This window comes from Ranitomeya imitator, chromosome 1 (assembly GCF_032444005.1).
Source record: "Ranitomeya imitator isolate aRanImi1 chromosome 1, aRanImi1.pri, whole genome shotgun sequence".
NCBI classification, from domain to species: Eukaryota; Metazoa; Chordata; class Amphibia; order Anura; family Dendrobatidae; genus Ranitomeya; species Ranitomeya imitator.
Window position 1 is genome coordinate 1078434926 of NC_091282.1, and position 25888 is coordinate 1078460813.

A 25888-nucleotide genomic window follows, 5' to 3' on the forward strand; every position below is an offset into this window, starting at 1 on the left:
AATCAGGCCCAGTATTACACACTAGGCTTTCTGTGCACCAAAATTGGAGAGAGATTGCACACACAGGACTGGCACTCTAGCAGAAATGCCAATCTTAATCTCCCACTACTTTTTTTTGTTAGGGAGAATTGCCAAGAAATCAGGGCCAGTATTACACACTAGGCTTTCTGTGCCCCAAAATTGGAGAGAGATGGCACACACAGGACTGGCACTCTAGCAGAAATGCCAATCTTAATCTCCCACTACTTTTTTTGTTAGGGAGAATTGCCAAGAAATCAGGCCCAGTTTTAAACACTAGGCTTTCTGTGCCCAAAAATTGGAGAGAGATGGCACACACAGGACTGGCACTCTAGCAGAAATGCCAATCCTAATCTCCCACTACTTTTTTTTGTTAGGGAGAATTGCCAAGAAATCAGGCCCAGTATTACACACTAGGCTTTCTGTGCCCCAAATTTGGAGAGAGATGGCACACACAGGACTGGCACTCTAGCAGAAATGCCAATCTTAATCTCCCACTACTTTTTTTGTTAGGGAGAATTGCCAAGAAATCAGGGCCAGTATTACACACTAGGCTTTCTGTGCCTCAAAATTGGAGAGAGATGGCACACACAGGACTGGCACTCTAGCAGAAATGCCAATCTTAATCTCCCACTATTTTTTTTAGGGAGAATTAAAAAAATAAATAAATAAAGGATTATAGACACTAGGCTTTCTGTGCCCCACAATTGGAGAGAGATGGCACACACGACTGGCACTCAAGCACAAATGCCAAGATTAATCTCCCACTATTTTTTTTTTCAGGGAGAATTAAAAAAAACAAAAAAAAAAACAGGGACTGTCCTACAATTACTATCTCCCTGCAGTAATCTCAGCAAGGTATGGCAGACAGCAATAACAAGGAGTGGACTGCTGCACAAATTAAATCAAAAGTGTGGACAAACAAACAAGATAGCTGTGCAGAAAGGAAGGAACAACAGGATTTGTGCTTTGAAAAAAGCAGTTGGTTTGCACAGCGGTGTACACACAGCAATGCAGCTATCAGGGAGCCTTCTAGGGCAGCCCAATGAGCTACAGCGCTGGGGAAAAAAAATGTAGCTTCCACTGTCCCTGCAAACAAAAGGTGGTGTTGGACAGTGGAAATCGCTACAGCACAAGCGGTTTGGGGGTTAATGGACCCTGCCTAACACTAAAGTCGCGTACCGCATGGTCGACCCCACACAGGGATCGGGTCGGGTTTCATGAAACCCGACTTTGCCAAAAGTCGGTGACTTATGAAAATGAACGACCCGTTTCGCTCAACCCTAGTGGGGCTAATAAGTATTTGATCCCTTACTGATTTTGTAAGTTTTCCCACTGACAAAGACATGAACAGTCTATAATTTTAAGGGTTGGTTAATTTCAACATTGAGAGATAGAATATCAAAAATAAAATCCAGAAAATCACATTGTATAAATTATATAAATGTATTTGCATTTTGCAGTGAGAAATAAGTATTTGATCCCTCTGGCAAACAAGACTTAATACTTGGTGGCAAAACCCTTGTTGGCAAGCACAGCAGTGAGAAGTTTTTTACAGTTGATTAGGTTTGCGCACATGTCTGGAGGAATTTTGATCCACTCATTTTTGGAGATCATCTCTAAACCATTAACATTAACATCACATAGAGATACTGTGTACAGTTGTTTTTGGCACCGGTGCTCAGGAAGGATATAATGGAACTTGAGCAAGTACAAAGGAGGGCAACAAAATTAATAAAGGGATGGGGGAACTACAATACCCAGAGAGATTAGCAAAATTAGCATTGTTTAGTCTACAAAAAAGACGACTAAGGGGTGATCTAATAACCATGTTTAAGTATATAAGGGGACAGTGCAAATATCTCTCAGAGGATCTGTTTATACCAAGGAATGTGACGGTCACAAGGGGGCATTCTCTGCGTCTGGAGGAGAGAAGGTTTTTCCACCAACATTTAAGAGGATTCTTTACTGTTAGGGCAGTGAGAATCTGGAATTCCTTGTCTGAGGAGGTTATGATGGCGAACTCAGTTGAGGGGTTCAAGAGAGGCTCAGATGTCTTCCTGGAGCAGAACAATATTGTTTCTTAGAGTTATTAGGTTCTTTAGAAGGATGTAAATCTGTGGATTTATTCTGATGGAATATAGGCTGAACTGGATTGATAAATGTCTTTTTTCAGCCTTGCAAAATATGTTACTATGTTACTATTTTGAGGCTGTTGCTTGGCAACTCAGAGCTTCAACTCCCTCCATAAGTTTTCTATGAGATTAAGGTTTGGAGACTGGCTAGGCCACTCCATGATTTTAATGTGCTTCTTTTTAATCTACTCCTTTGTTGCCTTGGCTGTATGTTTTGGGTCATTGTCTTGCTGGAAGACACAGTCACGACCCATTTTTAATGTCTTGGTGGAGGGAAGAAGGTTGTCACTCAGGATTTTATGCTACAAGGCTCCATCCATTCACCAATTGATGGGGTGAAGTAGTCCTGTTTCCTTAGCAGAGAAACACCTCCAAAACATAATGTTTCCACCTCCATGTCTGACAGTGGGGACGGTGTTTTTGGGTCATAGGCAGCATGTCTCCTCCTCCAAACACGCCGAATTGAGTTAATGCCAAAGATCTTATTTTTTGTCTCTTCTGATCACAGCATCTTCTCCCAATCACTAACAGAATCATTCAGGTGTAATAATTAGTAATCAGATAAAATAGAAAAAAAAACAACAATGACCCTTCATGGCCTCAGTGAATCCTTGTAATTTGCATCCTTTCTCTAATATTAAAGATAAAAACACCAGTAGCGCTTCAGATCCTTTGAGTCCTGCAGCAGAAAAAATATACAGTGCCACTCTCCTGTATCTATAACTATAATAACAAAATGAATTATCTGCGCTGGATCCTCATACTCCTCAACCTCCCAAAACTTGTATATGGGTGATTTGTTTATAAAAGAAATTTAAAAAGTGCCCACACTATCTAGTCATTAAAAACAGAGCTAATTAAATAAATGAATGCATATACCCCATATGAGGAAAAAAAAAGAATCAGTATTTGTGGTACGTAGATTCGTTCTCAATATATACAGCACCAGCCAAGCTTTGATACTAATATAATATCAAATCAACTTATTCACACACAGAAGGACTAATCAGTGAGAGTACTGGATATCATAACCTACAATATACGAGGTAATACGGGACTTCCCTGCATGAATAAGTTGATTTGATATATTTTGCATCGGAAAAAAGACGATTTGTGACGGTTTGCAGTTAACGCTAGTGTGAAAGTAGCCTTAGTGCAGCCCGGCCAGCATTTTTCTTTTGGTATTCTGGTCACTGTATTTGCCATTTATCCACTCACTCTGTCACTTTAATGTGTTCTGTTGCATCTATGTGTCTTTTTGTATTCTAAAAAATATTTAAATACTTTTTTGTAGTTTTGACTCAGGTTCTCCATTTTTTAATTGCTTAGTCAGTGAGTCTGCTCTACATTATATTTGTTTTGGGAATTATTTGCATACAATTGCGTTACGATTAATTATGCTTATCTGGAGAATTTTTCTTGTATTTTACAAATTGTGCTGTTGTAAAGCAAACATGATAAAAATGCCATTTTTTAATGTTTTTGTGTGGAATCATTGTAATTTAAAAAATTGCTAATTTTTTGAAATTTTTGAAAAATTTCTGATATTTTTATGAATAAATGTAGAAAATATTGACATAAATTTATCATAAAGTACAATATGTCTTCAAAAAACAATCTCAAACTAAATGGGATATGTTGACGCATTACTGAGTTATAATCTCATAAAATGACAATGGTCAGATTTAAAAAAAATTGGCCCCGTCACTAAGAGGTTATAGATGAGGAACATGTTCGGAAAATGTTTGCCAATCTCAAATTTGGCACATATGTAGCACATTCGGATTTGTGTATGCTTTCACCAGCATTTTTACTCAAAGTCTTCAAAAATCAGTCATAGTTCACTAAATCTTTGCGTTTCCACTAAGGCTTTTGTTATCACTTTGGCTAGGATAGTGATGCTATATGATGAGCGAGAGTGACAGAGGGACATGTTTGATGAGGGGAGGGGGTATGGAGAGGTTACAGGAATGTCTAAAGAGATTACAGGAGAGGCACATACTTTTTTTGTTTTCCATTAACTTTCTATGTGTTGATTCTGGCAATTAATCAGGGCGCAGAAACCATTCACAACGTCATGACACAAGGTCTTGGGTGATTGGCTGCCAAGGTCACATGTCACTGGCCATATAAAAAGCGTACATGTCATTTTGCTGGCACCATATGCTCAATGTTACATTGTACAGAGGTCACTCCTGCACTAGTGCTGGTGCTGAAAGTGAACTTGTCAGAGAAATTGATAGGATCCTGTCCTGTGTGAACACGGTCTTCCAGCATCGCAAAAACTGTGTGGCAGTCTCTGAAAGCCCCATTGCTACTCCAAATCGTTTGTGCTAAAATTGTAGTTCAGTGGCAAATCAGAAGGCCAGATATTCACTTAAGAATCATTAGGTCTCATGTAGTTGTGCAACCACGAGGCCCAAATTAGCTACTTCAAATTGCTTGTGCTAAAACTGTGTTTTAGTGGCAAATGAGAAACCCAGATTTCTACGTAAAAATCATTAGGCCTAATTTAGTGCTGCAGCCACGAGGCCCAATTAGCTGCTCCCATTGGCTTGTGCTAAAACTGTGTTTCAGTGGAAAATCAGAAGACAAGATTTCCACTTTAAATTTGTTAGGACTAATATTGGGTTGCAGCCTGGAGGGACAAATAGCTACTCAAATTAGTTTGTGCTAAAACTGTGTTTCAGTGAAAAATCAGAAGATCAAATTTCCAGTTAAAAATTTCTAGGCCTAATGTAGTGGTGCAGCCACAAGGCCCAATTAGCTACTCCAAATCATTTGTGTTAAATCTGTGTTTCAGTGGCAAATCAGAAAGCAAATATTTTCATATAAAAACTGTTAGGCATTTTAGTGATTTATAGTACAAGAGGGGAAGGCTACTTACAAATTCAGTGGGAAAAATCAAGGTTGTGGTGTAAGGGGAATAGGCTTGGTGTTCAAGATGTACGTGGGTTAGCTGTAAGTGTGAATGATAGTTCACCATCTCGTTCTTTCCAAAGAACAATGACAAGATCTGTCACTGGCCGGTTTACTCGACTCCCTTTCTTTGGTAGCCAAACAGTGGTACGCCTGGTAGATGAGGCTCAGAGAGAGCATGTGCTCCAGTGGATGGCAAGCGCTGCATAAAGTGTCCTCTCCTCTTCTTCCTCCACCTTAACATCATACATAGTGCAAAAATCAGAGGTGGCACCTCAATCAATCTTGTTTTTCCAGGCGCCAAAGATTTTCAAACTCCCAACAGACTGCGTGGAACCTCAAATGGGCCATTGTGAAGAGTTGTTCACACAATGTATTCCACAGGCATCAGAGGTCTGCTCCAAAGAAACACAGAATCCAAAGGAGAAAAGCAAATGCACTGATGCCCCAATTTTTTCCTGTTGGATTTGGAGCCAGATGAAGTAGGGTCTGAGCAGAATCCATACCCCTGTCACCAGATGTTAACCACCAAAGGGGGAGGTGATCCTGATGAGACTCAGATAACATAGGTGCACGTGGACTGTACTGTGGTGTCAGGGCAGGATGAGGGTGACTCTCAGGGTGAGGAGTGAGAACATGGAGGATAAAAATGAAGTTGTAGATTCCACTTTGTGGGAACCCAGAAGTATGCAGCAGAGTAGCTCAGCAGAGGAGGTGGAGGAAGATGAGGAGGTTATGTTGCGACTTCCCACACAGACACCAAGTGATGCAACCATAACAAGCACTGCATCCTCAGCTCCAACGCTGGTTGTGACCAGACCTGTCACGAGTATTCAGTTCACAGTGACAGCAAAGGTTGCCTAGCTTGGGCATTTTTTAAGACCGCAAAGGATTACCCAACACACATTATCTGTCAAATTTGCAAAAAAAAAACCAGTAGAAGCAAAAATTGCAGTAACTGTACAACTACATGCATGAACCAGCACATACGTGATCAATATGCCTTAGTGTGAGAAGCTTAGTGTGCTAAAATGCAACCAACCACCTAGCCAACCACCGTCCATTCCATCAACTCCATCTGCTGCTTCTTCCTCCTCCATCAACAATTCCAAGTCTTTAAACACAGGTCTGTTGCAGCAGAAACTACAATAGTTTACCCACAACAGTCAGGGTGTGTGAAAGACGGTCAGCTAATATGGAAGTGGACATGATGTCACCTAGCGCAACACATCTTTTTCAATCCATCATAACATCTCCATCTGCACCTCACTCACAGTCCAGCAGCTTGTCCTGTTCTCCGTACTCCCCCCTTTCTCAGCACAGCAGCCAGCCTTCATTGCCGCAATTGTGGTCACGTAAAAGAATGTTTCTTTCTCCAAATGGCAAAGCTAAGAGCTTGATCCCCACCATCTCCAAACTGTTGGCCATGATAATGCTGCCTTTCCATTCCTGGTTGATAAAGATGGTTTCCGAAACTTCATTGCCATCGCAGTCCCCAGAACCAGTTGCCCTTTCACCATTACTTCTTAAAGAAAGCTGTGCCTGCACTACACCAGCATGTCAGCGACAACATCACCCGTTCCCTGAAAAAATCTATGTCTGCCAAGGTGCATTTCATTACTGATACCTGGATGAGCAAAATAGGGCAGGGTCATTACATCTCGCTGACTGGGTACTGAATGAATCTGGTGGCTGTGGGGGCAGGCAGTTAAGGGGTTGCTCCACAAGTCTTTAAATCTCCAAGTCTTGCTGTGAAATGTCTGTATCTGGCAGTTTATCCACTGCTTCTGCCTCCTCCACCTTCTCTAGGGCCTTCCCCTGTGCCCTCAATCTCTCCCTTAATCAGACACACGTTCCAACAGTGCAGAGGGAATCTCCCCAACCTACTACTACTGTGCAGTCATGTCTCACTACAATCAGGCAGTGTTTAAATTAATATGCTTTGGAGGCAGGTAAGGCAGTGTGCGTTAATGGTTCAAACCTGATGGTGGTCCTACACCCGGGCAGCCTCACACACGTGTTGCATGAGGTATCAGAGCTCCCAGCACAGCCAACTTACACTGGACCCTCACCAACCTCATCTTAATTTTAACTTCAATTCAAAGCTCTAAATGCTGTCCAGACCCTGATACCGCATGCATAGCCTATTGCTTACTGCTGCCCTGCCATTATAAAATGTTCTACTGTTGGTCAATTGCTCAGTCACCTACCTGTATTACTATCCTTACATTTTTCTACCAATAGTAGCCTATAAAATGGATGCTTGTGCCACCTGAGTGTGGCTGAGAAAGAAGAAAATTGAGCTGTTGTATGGGGTATCTGGGCTTCCTGCTAGAAAGGTTTACACCCCTCCCTTAACCACCAGGCCCTCATTAAAATTTAAATTCCAAGCTGTAAATGCTGGGCCAGACTCTGATGCCTCATGCCTGGGACATGGCTGACTGCTTCTGCCATTATAAAAGGTTAAACTGTGGGTCAATTTATCAGTCAACTACCTGTGTTACTATTCTTACATTTTTCTACCAATAGTAGGCTATGAAACTGATGTTTGCGCCATCTGAGTGTGATTGGAATAAAAAAAAAAAAACTGGATGTGTTGCATGAGGTATCAGGTCTGCAAGCTAAGGAACATTACACTGCTCCGTTAACCACCAGGTCCTCATTGAAACTTCAATTCCAAGGTGTAAATGCTGGGACAGACTCCAATACCTCATGCATGGCCCATGGATGACTGCTGCTGTGCCATTTGCATATTTCTACTGTGGGTCAATTAATGCCAGTTTTTATGGTGTCTGCCCCTAATTTTAGCTGTTTGGGAAGCTTTATTTCAATCTTTAAGGTGTTGTGTATGCTTTTGGTTTGGACGCCAATTGTATCTAATAGCTTTCAGGTATGTTCATCGAAACGTTCGTCGAACATGTTTGGCGAACTTCAAATCGTTCGGAGAATCGAACTGAACCAAGCTTTGAAAGGTTTGCTCATCTCTACTTCTTTTAATGTACTACTCACCATTTTCTTTCAAAATAGACAAGAAAAATACTTGCTAAGAAAAAAAACTGACTTTCCTGCAAATTTTATTTCAGTTTGATATAATATAATTGCTTAAATTAATACCAGTATGACTATATATTTCAAAGAATGCAAAACTGTGTTCATACTGCTTTAGCACTAGATGGGAACTTTGATTAATTAAAATAATATTAATTGAATTGATCATAAAACTTGGTTTTATAGGAAAGTAGAACAATGAATGGTAATTACAATAAATGATATTTGTGTCTTTGACATGCATGACTGATTTGCAAGATTTGGATGCATCACATGCTTGACTTTCTCTGGGTGGCCTGGGTTTCTTTCAAAATCTTCTTCTACACTTTTTACTTACACAATAAAAATATATTTATTAGTTACTAGTCTAATATGAGCATAATACTTATATGATTTTTAGAAGATGGAGAAGGGCAGTTCTATATTATGTTTAGGTGTTTTCAATGTTTCTGTGCGGAGATTGCTCATGGGACACCATCATTGCAAAAGTTTGGTCTATCTCTCTTTCTCTTTCCATCAAACCAAAAGTGACAGAAAAACAGATTGTATGCAGTATTAGGCAACTTCATTTTTTTCCACCAACCACAGATCTTTGATGAATGTAGGCCTTTATAAATCCTTCTGTCATTTTATGTTATCAGACAGACTTGAACATGAGATCAGGGTTCACTGGAAGTCATATCATCACTTCCAGGACACATTTTTTTCTTTAGTGTGAATATAGTTCTTAGAGATATTGGCTGTATATTTATGGTCATTATTCTGCGGAAAATAAAAATTATAGCCTGCTTCTTGGCATTTTTTAATGGATAAGTATTTGCCTGTATTTTTTAGCATTGAAGATATTCTTAATCCTCAACAAATTCCATTGCATTTGCTAAAACACAGGCTCAAACTTACAAGGAATTTCCTACATGCTTCATGGTTGTATGCAGACATTAAAATAATCCTTTACAGCCCTTTAGCGCCCAAGTTGCCTACTGTTACAGCCAAATATTTCAAATTTTGACTCATCAGTTCAGAATACCTGCTGCCATTTTTCTGCACCTTATTTCCAATGTTTTCATTCATTCTTGAGTCACTTGGTGTTGTTTATATGTAGCAGAATTTGTCTTTGGTGAAATTCATTTATGAAGACCACTTCTTGCCAGACAAGTAAAAAGGTGTAGCTGTTTCCACTGGTTGCTGCCAGTTCTGAAATGAAAACAATGTTGGAAATCTGATCTTGAAAGTAAGCAAAGATGATGTGTCTTTAATCTGCTACTTTAAATTTCCTTGACCGATTACCATGTCTATCGCCCTCAACGTTGCCCTTTTCTTGATGTCTTTAATTATGAAAAATGCAGTCAGATACCTTTATAACACGCAATCCCATCAGGCATCAGGGAGGCAAATAAAAATATTCTGAAGAAGGACAATGACCCAAAACATAAAGCTAATGTAATTAAGAACTATATTTAGTATATGGAAGAACAGAGTCTTGAAAATGATGACATGTAGTCCCATAGAGCCCTGTCCTCAACATAACTGAGTCTGTCTTGCATTACATGAAGAGACCTATGGATTTTCACAAGCCTAGATTCACAAAAGATATGTGGATAGTTTTCTAAAGTATTTGGCATAGCCCGCCTGCTGAGTTCCTTCAAAAACTACGTGCAAGTATCTGCTGAAGAATTAATGATTTGTGCTGTTTTGAAGGCAAAGATAGAGTGACCCTAAATATTGACTTGATTTAGATTTCTCTTTTGTTCATTCACTTATTTTGTTAACTTATACAATAAAACTATCAGCTCTTCTATTTTTAGGCTATGTGCACACGTTGCGGATTAGGCTTAGGAATTTCTGGTGCGGATTCTGCCTCTCCTGGCAGAAAACGCACCTGCGGATTTGTCGCATTTTTTGTGCGGTTCCACAGCGTTTTTTGTGCGTTTTTGCTGCGGTTTTCTTGTGGATTTGCCGGTTTTTTTTCCCCTGCGGTTTTCTATAATGGAATGGGTACAAAAATGCTGCAGATTCACAAAAAAGAAGTGACATGCTACTTCTTTTAAACCGCAGCTTTTCCGCAGCGGATTTTCTGCAAAGTGTGCACAGCATTTTTTTTTCTCATTGATTTACATTGTACTGTAAATCAATTGCGGATCTGCAGCGTTTCTGCACCGCAAAAAACGCTGCGGATCCACAGAGAATCCGCAACGTGTGCACAAACCCTTAAAGGCATTCTTGGTTTGCAGCATTTTTTCCACTTTTGTCAAAAACTTTTGCACCTTTCTGTACGTACGGGCCCAGTCAGACAGCCGTATAGCATGGACAATGATCGCCTTGCAAAGCTCAGACTGGTTGTTGGCTCTCCTGAGTGGAATGTGACAGCATGTATTTCTATGCAGCCGTCACGCTCAGATCAGGAGAGCGGACAGCTAGTCGGAGGATTGAGATGCAATTCTGGCTTGAGTAATACGGTCGACAGCATCTTACGTGTGAGTAAACTTGATTAAAAGTTCTGTGGAAAAAAAAAAATCCCTGAGCATAATGTTTAAAATTTAAAGATGAATATTTAAAATTGGATGTCACATGGCAACTCTATTGTCGGACAAAGTCCCCCAGACAATTTATTGGCAAAATAAGCAACATTTGTCATGGGTGGTCCTAGCTATTACATTTATCTTCTTGCAGGCTTGGCATACACCCTTCTTATTTTTTATATCAGATTGATTAGTTGTTATTAGTCCCCAATGTTTTAGGCCTTTTCAACTGTTATTCTATCATAACTGCTTTTACCTTTAGTAAAAAAAAAAACAAAAAACATTCACTCACTTGCTTACCTTAATAGTCAAAAAAATGTTTGGTACACTCATAGAGACTTTAAGGTTTTTGTTTTTAGTGCACTAATATTAGAAGCATGGAAAAAATGGTTCCATTAATTCATGTGTATCCAAGCTAAGACCTGTATAAGCATTGAAATAAAATTATTATTATTAGCATCAATTGATCAAGTTTGTCATATTTGTTTAATTTTGGAAAACCAGTGTTTAATCCTGGTCATAAATGACCCAAAACTCCACAGTCTCCATGGAGTTATTGTATTTTAAGTGTGGTTTTATGGAAGTAATCATGTGCTTTTTTTGTTAAATAAAAAAAAACTCCTAAGTATGATCCTGAGATAAACCTGATTCTGTACTGGAAACAGTTTCTCAGTCCTCTGAGTACAGCATGCATTTACTGTTGGGGTTTGCTGAGGCAAAGCTGTGAAATTACAAGCCCATTGTTGTTCACTAAGTTCAGTGAATCTTCGTTGGTGTGACTGTACAATATCGACATTTTGGCACTGCTCCAGAAATATTTGAAGGGTTGTAATATGCTATGCTCAAAGCAAGGTATATTCTACTGGTACTGAAAATAAACAATAAAATACTTTATCAATGTTATATATTGTCTCACAAATCATGCTAATGTTTATGTTAAAAAGCCAAAATTCACATTTTCATATTAGGTATAAGTAAATGCACAGTAGTTATCCATGTGAAATTTATAAATATAAAAGTAAATAAAAATAAAAAGATAAATTCATACATATGTGGTATTTAGGGGATATTTATTTCATACATTACTTAATCAGCCACAAGGCAACATTTGGATGTGCCCTTCCTTTGCATGCCCTCCACACACAAAAATATTAGCATGTTGATCAGATTTGTATGTACGGGTAGCTGTTAGCCGCACATAACAGAAAAATATAGCAATAAGATAATATTTCAAGTAATACTTCTAAATAGCATAGTCATTTAGTTACCGAATACCAAATATTATCAACATACTATTACTAAACAAAGTCCACTATTCCAAAACCAATATAAAAAGTAATATCTCAATCAGAAACAAATAATGCTGTCACATCATAAACACATATTACTACCACATAGTGTCTGGATATTACTACCATCCTGTTACCCAACAAAACTAACTATGCTAAGATCAATATTACCAATATCTTTGGATACAAGGGACAAATACTGACACCCGATGACCATAAAATACCACCAGATAGTGACGTAAAAGTAGGGGTATCACAGTGGGCTTGGAGTTATGGGATCTCGGGATTTAACCTGTTGTGAGTTCTGTTTTTGGGCTACCTCTGGTGGTTACTGATGGTACTGGGTGATTTGTGTTCTGCTGTCTCTGGTGTCCACCTGTTCTATTAGGATTTGGGAGTTTCCTATTTAACCGGGCCTTCTTGTCATTTCCTGGCCGGCTATCAAGGTTATCAGAGTGTTTTGTTACCTCAGCTTCTGGCCTCAGTAATCTTCAGGACAAGCTAAGTTTTTGATTTTCTTGTTCCACGTTTGCTTTATTTTTGTCTTGTCCAGCTTGCATTGACGTGTTTCTTTGCTGCTGGTTGCTCTAGCGGGCTGTAATTGCTCCTCATGTTCTATGAGTTGGAACATGAGTTCAAGTAATTACAGGATGGTTTTTTGAAGGGTTTTTTGCTGACCGCACAGTTTACTTTTGTATCCTCTGCTATCTAGTTTTAGCGGGCCTCATTTTGCTGAATCTGTTTTCATACTGTGTATGTGCCTTCCTCTCATTTCACCGTCATTATATGTGGGGGGCTGCTATTTCTGTGGGGAGTTTCTCTGGAGGCAAGAGAGGTCTGTGTTTCTTCTAATAGGGGAAGTTAGATCTTCGGCTGGTGCGAGACGTCTAGGATCAACGTAGGCACGTTCCCCGGCTATTGTTATTTGTGTGTTCAGGTTTAGGGTCGCGGTCAGCTCAGGTTCCATCACCCTAAAGCTCGTTGGTGCTTGTCCTTTTGTGATTCCCTGCCATTGGAATCATGACAGTATAGCCGGCCACAAAGTTTGGGCTGAAGTAGGAGGAAAAGCAGTCTGAGGAAGTTTTTTTTTTTTTTTTTTTTTCTCCTCTGAGGTTGCTGCCTAGCCTTAATTGCAGCCTGGCTGATTTTTTTTTTCCTCCTCTTAATCCTTGAATGGCTCTGACCTTAGCTGTTTGTCATGGACGTCCAGAGTTTAGCTTCCAGCCTGAATAATCTTGCTGCTAAGGTTCAAAATATACAAGATTTTGTTGTACATGCTCCTATGTCTGAACCTAGAATTCCTATTCCAGAGTTCTTTGCTGGAGATAGATCTAGTTTTCTGAATTTTAGGAATAATTGCAAGTTGTTCCTTTCTTTGAAATCTCGCTCTTCTGGAGACCCTGCTCAGCAGGTTAAGATTATTATATCTTTCCTGCGGGGTGACCCTCAAAATTGGGCATTTGCATTGGCACCAGGGGATTCTGCGTTGCTTAATGTGGATGCGTTTTTTCTGGCATTGGGTTTGCTCTATGAGGAACCTAACCAAGAGATTCAGGCTGAAAAAGCTTTATTAGCTCTCTCTCAGGGGCAAGATGAAGCAGAAATATATTGTCAAAAATTTCGGAAATGGTCAGTGCTTACTCAGTGGAATGAGTGCGCCCTGGCTGCAAAGTTTAGAGATGGCCTTTCTGAGGCCATTAAAGATGTTATGGTGGGGTTCCCTGCGCCTACAGGTCTGAATGAGACTATGACTATGGCTATTCAGATTGATCGGCGTTTACGGGAGCGCAAACCTGTGCACCATTTGGCGGTGTTTTCTGAACAGGCACTTGAGACAATGCAATGTGATAGAGTTCAGTCTAGAAATGAACGGCAAAACTATAGGCGGAAAAATGGGTTGTGCTTTTATTGTAGTGATTCAGCTCATGTTATATCAGCATGCTCTAAACGCACAAAAAAGGTTGATAAGTCTGTTGCCATTAGTACGTTACAGTCTAAGTTCATTCTGTCTGTGACTCTGATTTGTTCATTATCATCCATTTCCGTCGATGCCTATGTAGATTCAGGCGCTGCCCTGAGTCTTATGGATTGGTCATTTGCCAAGCGATGTGGGTTTAGTCTTGAGCCTCTGGAAGTCCCTATTCCTTTGAAGGGAATTGACTCTACACCTTTAGCTATGAATAAACCTCAGTACTGGACACAAGTGACCATGCGTATGACTCCCGTTCATCAGGAGGTGATTCGCTTCCTGGTATTGTATAATTTACATGATGTTCTAGTACTTGGTCTGCCATGGTTACAAACTCATAATCCAGTCCTTGACTGGAAAACAATGTCTGTGTTAAGCTGGGGATGTCAGGGGGTTTATGATGATGCACTTCCGATTTCTAACGCTTCATCTACTCCTTCTGAGGTTCCTGTATTTTTGTCTGATTATCAGGATGTTTTTGAGGAGCCTAAGCTCAGTTCGCTTCCTCCTCACAGGGATTGCGATTGTGCTATAGATTTAATTCCTGGTAGTAAATTTCCTAAAGGTCGTTTGTTCAATCTGTCAGTGCCAGAGCATACTGCTATGCGGGATTATGTTAAGGAGTCCTTGGAAAAGGGACATATCCGTCCATCTTCGTCCCCTTTGGGAGCAGGTTTTTTTTCCGTGGCCAAAAAAGATGGGTCCTTGAGGCCTTGTATAGATTATCGTCTTTTGAATAAGATTACCGTAAAATATCAGTATCCTTTGCCTTTGTTGACTGATTTGTTTGCTCGCATTAAGGGGGCTAAATGGTTCACTAAGATTGATCTTCGGGGTGCGTATAATCTTATACGAATAAAGCAAGGTGATGAGTGGAAAACCGCATTTAATACGCCTGAGGGCCATTTTGAGTATTTGGTAATGCCTTTCGGACTTTCTAATGCTCCTTCAGTCTTCCAGTCCTTTATGCACGATATTTTCCGTGAATATCTTGATAAATTTATGATTGTGTATTTGGATGATATTTTGTTTTTTTCTGATGACTGGGAGTCTCATGTTCAGCAGGTCAGGAAGGTGTTTCAGGTCCTGCGGGCTAATTCCTTGTTTGTAAAGGGCTCAAAGTGTCTCTTTGGAGTCCAGAAGATTTCTTTCTTGGGGTATATTTTTTCCCCTTCTACTATTGAGATGGATCCCGTCAAGGTTCAGGCTATTTGTGACTGGACGCAGCCTACATCTCTTAAGAGTCTACAGAAGTTCTTGGGCTTTGCTAATTTCTATCGTCGTTTTATAACTAATTTTTCTAGTGTTGTTAAGCCTTTGACGGATTTGACTAAGAAGGGTGCTGATGTTGCTGATTGGTCTCCTACGGCTGTGGAGGCCTTTCAGGAACTTAAACGCCGGTTTTCTTCTGCTCCTGTATTGCGTCAGCCTGATGTTTCGCTTCCTTTCCAAGTTGAGGTTGATGCTTTCGAGATTGGAGCGGGGGCGGTTTTGTCACAGAGAAGCTCCGATTGCTCGGTGATGAAGCCATGTGCGTTCTTCTCTAGAAAATTTTCGCCCGCTGAGCGGAATTATGATGTGGGTAATCGGGAACTTTTGGCCATGAAGTGGGCATTTGAGGAGTGGCGTCATTGGCTGGAGGGTGCTAAACATCGTGTGGTGGTCTTGACTGATCACAAAAATCTGATTTACCTTGAGTCTGCCAGGCGTCTGAATCCTAGACAGGCTCGTTGGTCACTGTTTTTCTCTCGTTTCAATTTTGTGGTTTCATACCTGCCAGGTTCAAAGAATGTGAAGGCGGATGCTCTTTCTAGGAGTTTTGTGCCTGACTCCCCTGGAAATTCTGAGCCCACTGGTATCCTTAGGGATGGGGTGATTTTGTCGGCTGTCTTCCCTGACTTGCGACGTGCTTTGCAGGAGTTTCAGGCGGGTAAACCTGATCGTTGTCCGCCTGAGAGACTGTTTGTTCCGGATAGTTGGACCAGTAGAGTCATCTCCGAGGTCCATTCTTCTGCGTTGGCAGGTCATCCTGGAATATTTGGTACTAGAGACTTGGCGGCCAGGTCTTTTTGGTGGCCTTCCTTGTTGAGGGATGTGCGTTCTTTTGTGCAGTCTTGTGAGGTTTGTGCTCGGGCTAAGCCTTGCTGTTCTCGAGCCAGTGGATTGTTGTCACCTTTGCCTACCCGAAGAGGCCTTGGACGCACATTTCCATGGACTTTATTTCGGATCTCCCTGTCTCTCAAAAAATGTCCGTCATCTGGGTTGTGTGTGACCGCTTTTCTAAAATGGGTCATCTTGTACCCTTGCCTAAGTTGCCTTCCTCCTCTGAGTTGGTCCCTCTGTTTTTTCAGAACGTGGTTCGTTTGCATGGGATTCCGGAGAACATCGTTTCTGACAGGGGATCCCAGTTTGTGTCTAGATTTTGGCGGACGTTCTGTGCTAAGATGGGCATTGATTTGTCCTTTTCGTCTGCATTCCACCCTCAGACGAATGGCCAGACGGAGCGAACTAATCAGACCTTGGAAACTTATTTGAGGTGTTTTGTTTCTGCTGATCAGGATGACTGGGTTACCTTTTTGCCGCTGGCCGAGTTTGCCCTTAATAATCGGGCTAGTTCTGCTACCTTGGTTTCTCCTTTCTTTTGTAATTCGAGGTTTCATCCTCCACACACAAAAATATTAGCATGTTGATCAGATTTGTATGTACGGGTAGCTGTTAGCCGCACATAACAGAAAAATACAGCAATAAGATAATATTTCAAGTAATACTTCTAAATAGCATAGTCATTTAGTTACCGAATACCAAATATTATCAACATACTATTACTAAACAAAGTCCACTATTCCAAAACCAATATAAAAAGTAATATCTCAATCAGAAACAAATAATGCTTTCACATCATAAACACATATTACTACCACATAGTGTCTGGATATTACTACCATCCTGTTACCCAACAAAACTAACTATGCTAAGATCAATATTACCAATATCTTTGGATACAAGGGACAAATACTGACACCCGATGACCATAAAATACCACCAGATAGTGACGTAAAAGTAGTGGTATCACAGTGGGCTTGGAGTTATGGGATCTCGGGATTTAACCTGTTGTGAGTTCTGTTTTTGGGCTCCCTCTGGTGGTTACTGATGGTACTGGGTGATTTGTGTTCTGCTGTCTCTGGTGTCCACCTGTTCTATTAGAATTTGGGAGTTTCCTATTTAACCGGGCCTTCTTGTCATTTCCTGGCCGGCTATCAAGGTTATCAGAGTGTTTTGTTACCTCAGCTTCTGGCCTCAGTAATCTTCAGGACAAGCTAAGTTTTTGATTTTCTTGTTCCACGTTTGCTTTATTTTTGTCTTGTCCAGCTTGCATTGACGTGTTTCTTTGCTGCTGGTTGCTCTAGCGGGCTGTAATTGCTCCTCATGTTCTATGAGTTGGAACATGAGTTCAAGTAATTACAGGATGGTTTTTTGAAGGGTTTTTTGCTGACCGCACAGTTTACTTTTGTATCCTCTGCTATCTAGTTTTAGCGGGCCTCATTTTGCTGAATCTGTTTTCATACTGTGTATGTGCCTTCCTCTCATTTCACCGTCATTATATGTGGGGGGCTGCTATTTCTGTGGGGAGTTTCTCTGGAGGCAAGAGAGGTCTGTGTTTCTTCTAATAGGGGAAGTTAGATCTTCGGCTGGTGCGAGACGTCTAGGATCAACGTAGGCACGTTCCCCGGCTATTGTTATTTGTGTGTTCAGGTTTAGGGTCGCGGTCAGCTCAGGTTCCATCACCCTAGAGCTCGTTGGTGCTTGTCCTTTTGTGATTCCCTGCCATTGGAATCATGACATAAACCCCACCAAGGATAAGAGCTTCAAGGAAATTGTCTGGTCTTTCCATGAATTTCCTGTGGGTTCCCTGGTTTCCTACCTCACTCCAGAGACATATTGCTAGGGAATGTAGATTGGGAGACCCATTGGGGACAGTTATAATGATGCGTGTAAAGTGCAGCAGAATTAACTACACAATATTTGTAACTGAAATAAATAAATAATACTATTATACTGATTATTAATAAAAACCACAGTACTAACTATAATATTACCCATATGCAATGACCATCTGGTGGAAAGTATCAGTATGCACGGTACAGGTAACTCTAGATAATCACCAGTGATGCCTCCAATTTAATTCATTTTCTCCTTTTCTCTTCACCCAGCACAGAATTTTTCCAGCCAAGATTGCTGTCTGCAAAATGTAATACACTGGCATCTATGGCAGATCACATCTAGAGCAACATCTCCACATTTTCCTCCAATTTTACAGTTACAATACCTTCCTTTTGTCCAGAGTCATACTGGATCTAAAAAGCATGCTCTGGCATAAAAAGTTGACCGGACTCACATACAATACAACTACTCATCCCAGCTAGGAAACATTTCCAATGCAAAGTTCAGTAAATTTTTCTTTTGTCTCATCCAGGCACCCATTTTTTTCTAATGCGTAAAAAATAGCTGCCCCACTTTCATCAGTGTTTGGTCGGTGTGTCTATTTTTACCATCACTGATTTTCTCAGATACCAAAAAAAAAATGCAAAGCTGCCATTACAATGTTAAAAACTGATATCATACGGATTGCACACGGATGGCAATGTGTGCTGTCTATGATTTTCATAGAACCATAGACTTGTTTGTGTGATTTTGATCCATGATTTAAATCTACATTAGACCATATCTCTATAATTTTTTGCAGTATACAGTCTGCAAAAAACACAGAAATGTGAACAGTTCCATAGACTATAAGGATGCCTGCTCTGTCTTTGAACATCATAAATAGGACACATTCATGAAAATTGGATGTCAGAATGAGGCCTTAATTTGTCATGTCCTTAAAAACTCACTTAAAGAAGCACTCCCATAATTTTTTTATTCATTAAACCTACATACAGTGGGGCAAAAAAGTATTTAGTCAGTCAGCAATAGTGCAAGTTCCACCACTTAAAAAGATGAGAGGCGTCTGTAATTTACATCATAGGTAGACCTCAACTATGGGAGACAAACTGAGAAAAAAAAATCCAGAAAATCACATTGTCTGTTTTTTTATCATTTTTTTTGCAGATTATGGTGAAAAATAAGTATTTGGTCAGAAACAAACAATCAAGATTTCTGGCTCTCACAGACCTGTAACTTCTTCTTTAACCCCTTCCCGACCTTTGACGCCACGTAGGCGTCATGAAAGTCGGTGCCAATCCGACCCATGACGCCTATGCGGCGTCATGGAAAGATCGCGTCCCTGCAGACCGGGTGAAAGGGTTAACTCCCATTTCACCCGATCTGCAGGGACAGGGGGAGTGGTAGTTTAGCCCAGGGGGGGTGGCTTCACCCCCTCGTGGCTACGATCGCTCTGATTGGCTGTTGAAAGTGAAACTGCCAATCAGAGCGATTTGTAATATTTCACCCATTATAACGGGTGAAATATTACAATCCAGCCATGGCCGATGCTGAAATATCATCGGCCATGGCTGGAAATACTAGTGTGCCCCCACCCCACCCCTCCGATCGCCCCCCCACCCCCCCGATCTGGCCGGTACACTGCTCCGGCTCCCCTCCATCCAGTGCTCCGCTCCCCCCCGTGCTCGTGTCCGCTCCCCCCGTGCTCCAATCACCCCCCCGTGCTCCAATCACCCCCCCTGCACTCCGATCCACCCCCCCCGTGCTCCGTTCCACCCCCCCGTGCTCCGTTCCAGCCCCCCCGTGCTCCGTTCCACGCCCCCCACGCTCCGTTCCACCCCTCCCGCGCTCCGATTCCCCCCCCGTGCTCCGATCCCCCCCCTGTGGTCCCCCCCCACCCTATCATACTTACCGATCCAGCCGTGGTCCCGTCCGTCTTCTCCCGGGCGCCGCCATCTTCCAAAATGGCGGGCGCATGCGCAGTGCGCCCGCCGAATCTGCCGGCCGGCAGATTCGTTCCAAAGTGCATTTTGATCACTGAGATATAATCTATCTCAGTGATCAAAATAAAAAAAATAATAAATGACCCCCCCCCCCTTTGTCACCCCCATAGGTAGGGACAATAAAAAAATAAAGAAATTTTTTTTTTCCACTAATGTTAGAATAGGGCTAGGGTTAGGGTTAGGGTTAGGGTTAGGGGTAGGGTTAGGGTTAGGGGTAGGGCTAGGGTTAGGGTTAGGGGTAGGGTTAGGGGTAGGGTTAGGGTTAGGGCTAGGGTTAGGGCTAGGGTTAGGGCTAGGGTTAGGGGTAGGGTTAGGGGTAGGGTTAGGGTTAGGAATGTGCACACGTATTCTGGTCCTCTGCGGATTTTTCCGCTGCGGATTTGATAAATCCGCAGTGCTAAACCGCTGCGGATTTATGGCGGATTTACCGCGTTTTTTTCTGCGCATTTCACTGCGGTTTTACAATTGCGATTTTCTATTGGAGCAGTTGTAAAACCGCTGCGGAATCCGCACAAAGAAGTGACATGCTGCGGAATGTAAACCGCTGCGTTTCCGTGCAGTTTTTCCGCAGCATGTGTACAGCGATTTTTGTTTCCCATAGGTTTACATTGAACTGTACACTCATGGGAAACTGCTGCGGATCCGCAGCGTTTTCCGCAGCGTGTGCACATACCTTTAGAATTAGGCTATGTGCACACGGTGCTGATTTGGCTGCGGATTCGCAGCAGTGTTCCATCAGGTTTACAGTACCATGTAAACATATGAAAAACCAAATCCGCTGTGCCCATGGTGCGGAAAATACCGTGCGGGAACGCTGCGTTGTATTTTCCGCAGCATGTCAATTCTTTGTGCGGATTCCGCAGCGTTTTACACCTGTTCCTCAATAGGAATCCGCAGGTGAAATCCGCACAAAAAACACTGGAAATCCGCGGAAAATCCGCAGGTAAAACACAGTGCCTTTTACCCGCAGATTTTTCAAAAATGGTGCGGAAATATTTCACACGAATCCGCAACGTGGGCACATAGCCTTAGGGTTAGGGTTGGAATTAGGGTTGTGGTTAGGGTTAGGGGTGTGTTGGGGTTAGTGTTGTGGTTAGGGGTGTGTTGGGGTTAGGGTTGTGATTAGGATTATGGCTACAGTTGGGATTAGGGTTAGGGGTGTGTTGGGGTTAGTGTTGGAGTTAGAATTGAGGGGTTACCACTGTTTAGGCACATCAGGGGTCTCCAAACGCAACATGGCGCCACCATTGATTCCAGCCAATCTCGTATTCAAAAAGTCAAATGGTGCTCCCTCACTTCCGAGCCCTGACGTGTGCCCAAACAGTGGTTTACCCCCACATATGGGGTACCAGCATACTCAGGACAAACTGCGCAACAATTACTGGGGTCCAATTTCTCCTGATACCCTTGTGAATCTAAAAAAATGCTTGCTAAAACATAATTTTTGAGGAAAGAAAAATGATTTTTTATTTTCACGGCTCTGCGTTGTAAACGTCTGTGAAGCACTTGGGGGTTCAAAGTGCTCACCACTATCTAGATAAGTTCCTTGGGGGGTCTAGTTTCTAAAATGGGGTCACTTGTGGGGGGTTTCTACTGTTTAGGCACACCAGGGGCTCTGCAAACGCAACGTGACACCCGCAGACCATTCCATCAAAGTCTGCATTTCAAAAGTCACTACTTCCCTTCTGAGCCCCGACGTGTGCCCAAACAGTGGTTTACCCCCACATATGGGGTATCAGCGTACTCAGGAGAAACTGGACAACAACCTTTGGGGTCCAATTTCTCCTGTAACCCTTGGGAAAATAAAAAATTCTGGGCTAAATAATTATTTTTGAGGAAAGAAAACGTATTTATTATTTTCACGGCTCTGCATTATAAACTTCTATGAAGCACTTGGGGGTTCAAAGTGCTCACCACACATCTAGATAAGTTCCTTTCAGGGTCTAGTTTCCAAAATGGGGTCACTTGTGGGGGGTTTCTACTGTTTAGGCACATCAGGGGCTCTGCAAACGCAACGTGACGCCCGCAGAGCATTCCATCAAAGTCTGCATTTCAAAACGTCACTACTTCAATTCCAAGCCCCGGCATGTGCCCAAACAGTAGTTTACCCCCACATATGGGGTATCACCGTACTCAGGAGAAACTGGACAACAAATATTGGGGTCAAATTTCTCCTGTTACCCTTGGGAAAATTAAAAAATTCTGGGCTAAATAATTATTTTTGAGGAAAGAAAACGTTTTTATTATTTTCACGGCTCTGCATTATAAACTTCTATGAAGCACTTGGGGGTTCAAAGTGCTCACCACACATCTAGATAAGTTCCTTTGGGGGTCTAGTTTCCAAAATGGGGTCACTTGTGGGGGGTTTCTACTGTTAAGCCACATCAGGGGCTCTGCAAACGCAACGTGATGCCCAGAGCATTCCATCAAAGTCTGCATTTCAAAACGTCACTACTTCACTTCCGAGCCCCGGCATGTGCCCAAACAGTGATTTACCCCCACATATGGGGTATCAGCGTACTCAGGAGAAACTGGACAACAACTTTTGGGGTCAAATTTCTCCTGTTACCCTTGGGAAAATAAAAAATTGCAGGCTAAAAGATCATTTTTGAGAAAATAATTTTTTTTTTTATTTTCATGGCTCTGCGTTATAAACTTCTGTGAAGCACTTGGGGGTTCAAAGTCCTCACCACACATCTAGATTAGTTCCTTTGGAGGTCTAGTTTCTAAAATGGTGTCATTTCTGGGGGATCTCCAATGTTTAGGCACACAGGGGCTCTCCAAACGTGACATGGTGTCCGCTAATGATTGGAGCTAATTTTCCATTTAAAAAGCCAAATGGCGTGCCATCCCTTCCGAGCCCTGCCGTGCGCCCAAACAGTGGTTTACCCCCACATATGGGGTATCAGCGTACTCAGGACAAACTGGACAACAATATTTGGGGTCCAATTTCTCCTATTATCCTTGGCAAAATAGGAAATTCCAGGCTAAAAAATCATTTTTGAGGAAAGAAAAATTATTTTTTATTTTCATGGCTCTGCGTTATAAACTTCTGTGAAGCACCTGGGGGTTTAAAGTGCTCAATATGCATCTAGATAAGTTCCTTGGGGGGTCTAGTTTCCAAAATGGGGTCACTTGTGCGGGAGCTCCAATGTTTAGGCACACAGGGGCTCTCCAAACGCGACATGGTGTCCGCTAACAATTGGAGCTAATTTTCCATTCAAAAAGTCAAATGGCGCGCCTTCTCTTCCGAGCCCTGCCGAGTGCCCAAACAGTGGTTTACCCCCACATATGAGGTATCGGCGTACTCGGGAGAAATTGCCCAACAAATTTTATGAGCCATTTTATCCTACTGCCCATGTGAAAATGAAAAAATTGAGGCGAAAAGAATTTTTTTGTGAAAAAAAATTACTTTTTCATTTTTACAGATCAATTTGTGAAGCACCTGAGGGTTTAAAGTGCTCACTAGGCATCTAAATTAGTTCCTTGGGGGGTCTAGTTTCCAAAATGGGGTCACTTGTGGGGGAGCGCCAATGTTTAGGCACACAGGAGCTATCCAAACGCGACATGGTGTCCGCTAACGATGGAAATAATTTTTCATTCAAAAAGTCAAATGGCGCTCCTTCCCTTCCGAGCCTTACCATGTGCCCAAACAGTGGTTTACCTCCACATGTGAGGTATTGGTGTACTCAGGAGAAATTGCCCAACACATTTTAGGATCCATTTTATCCTGTTGCCCATGTGAAAATGAAAAAATTGAGGCTAAAAGAATTTTTTTGTGAAAAAAAAGTACTTTTTCATTTTTACGGATCAATTTGTGAAGCACATGGGCGTTCAAAGTGCTCACTATGCATCTAGATAAGTTCCTTGGGGCGTCTAGTTTCCAAAATGGGGTCACTTGTGGGGGAGCTCCAATTTTTAGGCACACGGGGGCTCTCCAAACGTGACATGGTGTCCGCTAAAGAGTGGAGCCAATTTTTGATTCAAAAAGTCAAATGGCGCTCCTTCCCTTCCAAGCCCTGCCGTGCGCCAAAACAGTGGTTTACCCCCACATATGAGGTATCAGCGTACTCAGGACAAATTGGACAACAACTTTCGTGGTTCAGTTTCTCCTTTTACCATTGGGAAAATAAAAAAATTGTTGCTAAAAGATAATTTTTGTGACTAAAAAGTTAAATGTTCATTTTTTCCTTCCATGTTGCTTCTGCTGCTGTGAAGCACCTAAAGGGTTAATAAACTTCTTGAATATGGGTTTGAGTACCTTGAGGGGTGCAGTTTTTAGAATGGTGTCACTTTTGGGTATTTTCAGCCATATAGACCCCTCAAACTGACTTCAAATGTGAGGTGGTCCCTAAAAAAAATGGTTTTGTAAATTTCGTTGTAAAAATGACAAATCGCTGGTCGAATTTTAACCCTTATAACTTCCTAACAAAAAAAAATTTTGTTTCCAAAATTGTGCTGATGTAAAGTAAACATGTGGGAAATGTTATTTATTAACTATTTTGTGTCACATATCTCTCTGGTTTAACAGAATAAAAATTCAAAATGTGAAAATTGCGAAATTTTCAAAATTTTCGCCAAATTTCCGTGTTTATCACAAATAAATGCTGAATTTATTGACCTAAATTTACCACTAACATGAAGCCCAATATGTCACGAAAAAACAATCTCAGAACCGCTAGGATCCGTTGAAGCGTTCCTGAGTTATTACCTCATAAAGGGACACTGGTCAGAATTGCAAAAAAGGGCAAGGTCTTTAAGGTCAAAATAGGCTGGGTCTTGAAGGGGTTAAGAGTCTCCTCTTTCCTCCACTCATTACCTGTAGTAATGGCACCTGTTTAAACTTGTTATCAGTATAAAAAGACACCTGTGCACACCCTCAAACAGTCTGACTCCAAACTCCACTATGGTGAAGACCAAAGAGCTGTCAAAGGACACCAGAAACAAAATTGTAGCCCTGCACCAGGCTGGGAAGACTGAATCTGCAATAGCCAACCAGCTTGGAGTTAAGAAATCAACAGTGGGAGCAATAATTAGAAAATGGAAGACATACAAGACCACTGATAATCTCCCTCGATCTGGAGCTCCATGCAAAATCCCACCCCGTGGGGTCAGAATGATCACAAGAACGGTGAGCAAAAATCCCAGAACCACGCGGGGGGACCTAGTGAATGAACTGCAGAGAGCTGGGACCAATGTAACAAGGCTTACCATAAGTAACACACTACGCCACCATGGACTCAGATCCTGCAGTGCCAGACGTGTCCCACTGCTTAAGCCAGTACATGTCCGGGCCCGTCTGAAGTTTGCTAGAGAGCATTTGGATAATCCAGAGGAGTTTTGGGAGAATGTCCTATGGTCTGATGAAACCAAACTGGAACTGTTTGGTAGAAACACAACTTGTCGTGTTTGGAGGAAAAAGAATACTGAGTTGCATGCATCAAACACCATACCTACTGTAAAGCATGGTGGTGGAAACATCATGCTTTGGGGCTGTTTCTCTGCAAAGGGGCCAGGACGACTGATCCGGGTACATGAAAGAATGAATGGGGCCATGTATCGTGAGATTTTGAGTGCAAACCTCCTTCCATCAGCAAGGGCATTGAAGATGAAACGTGGATGGGTCTTTCAACATGACAATGATCCAAAGCACACCGCCAGGGCAACGAAGGAGTGGCTTCGTAAGAAGCATTTCAAGGTCCTGGAGTGGCCTAGCCAGTCTCCAGATCTCAACCCTATAGAAAACCTTTGGAGGGAGTTGAAAGTCCGTGTTGCCAAGCGAAAAGCCAAAAACATCACTGCTCTAGAGGAGATCTGCATGGAGGAATGGGCCAACATACCAACAACAGTGTGTGGCAACCTTGTGAAGACTTACAGAAAACGTTTGACCTCTGTCATTGCCAACAAAGGATATATTACAAAGTATTGAGATGAAATTTTGTTTCTGACCAAATACTTATTTTCCACCATAATATGCAAATAAAATGTTAAAAAAACAGACAATGTGATTTTCTGGATTTTTTTTTCTCAGTTTGTCTCCCATAGT

The 25888-nt window shown here is 41.8% G+C and overlaps 1 protein-coding gene across 1 annotated transcript in view; it reads left to right on the forward strand.

Moving 5' to 3' along the window:
• Positions 1-25888, forward strand: part of GALNTL6 (polypeptide N-acetylgalactosaminyltransferase like 6) — a 3161254-nt gene that overhangs the window by 945169 nt on the left and 2190197 nt on the right. The window lies entirely within an intron of this gene.